A 1,092-nucleotide genomic window follows, 5' to 3' on the forward strand; every position below is an offset into this window, starting at 1 on the left:
CCATTTTTTTTCCCTTTCTATTCCGCAAACTCCTCGTCCCCCCCCCGGGCCCCGGGGAAAATCTTCATGTTTTCCACCATCGAGGATGTTCTGCGAACAAGGGGGTCTCTCTCCAAAGTCAGCGACTGGACGAGAGCGACTGGGCAAGCAAAGGGGCAGGGAGAAGTGGCAGTCCCCACCACCTTGGCGCGCGCGGAGGTCACTCGGTAGCGAAAAACACGCTTCCCGCTACCTCCAGTGCAGGTGGGGTCTCCACCGGGCCCCTTCATTGGCGCCAGGCCCCGGCGCCACCCCCTGGCCCCGGTCCGCACTTGAAACGGCGCCATGGACCGGACCCCGGAATCTGCTCTTCTCGCTCGTCGAAATCGATACGAACACACTCTCATCAGACCGTCCCCCTTGGCGCCGACTCTCCTCCTATCTTTCTCTGTCTCGGCTTCTGCTGGCTGTTTGTGTCTTTTGTGCCAGTCTGTCAGTCAGTTAGTTCTCTTTGGTCGGCCCGCTGACTGCCGTCTCTGACCAAGCCACCTGACGCTGCCTGCTTGCCAGCTGTCTGCCAGCCTGCTTCGGTCGTATCCTGCACAGCCAGCCAGCACAGCCAACCTCTCCACCTCAGGTCACTCACTGTTAAGGTCAGGGCCAGCCAACCCCCGTCGCTTCATCAAAGTAACCTCGATGACGACGCCTTGGTCCGCGTCCATGCACGTTATCCTTCCCGACGCCAATCTACGTCTGTCCGTCCCCCCTCCGCTCGGCACATAGCAAGCCCCTTTTAGTTTACGGACAGGCCTGACGACGCTGAGTGCTGTGACAGCGATTCATTCATTCACTCACAAAGCGACATCACCCTGGATGACTGTTGCCGAGTAGAGGCGTAGACTACGTGGCTGGCGCGCGGACAGATGATGCAGCAGAACACATGGCTGGCGAGGGACACATGGCTGGCTCAGAAAGTCAAGTCAATGGAGTACAGAAGGAGAAAAAGAGATCCGGGGGAGGGGGTGAGCGGCGGGGGGTCCTCCTGCCAGACGGACGATCAGAACAAACTCGCGGCACTCCACGCTTCAGATATCCCAGAACGCGCACGCCGCC

Source organism: Verticillium alfalfae, genomic scaffold (genome assembly GCF_000150825.1).
Source record: "Verticillium alfalfae VaMs.102 supercont1.5 genomic scaffold, whole genome shotgun sequence".
NCBI classification, from domain to species: Eukaryota; Fungi; Ascomycota; class Sordariomycetes; order Glomerellales; family Plectosphaerellaceae; genus Verticillium; species Verticillium alfalfae.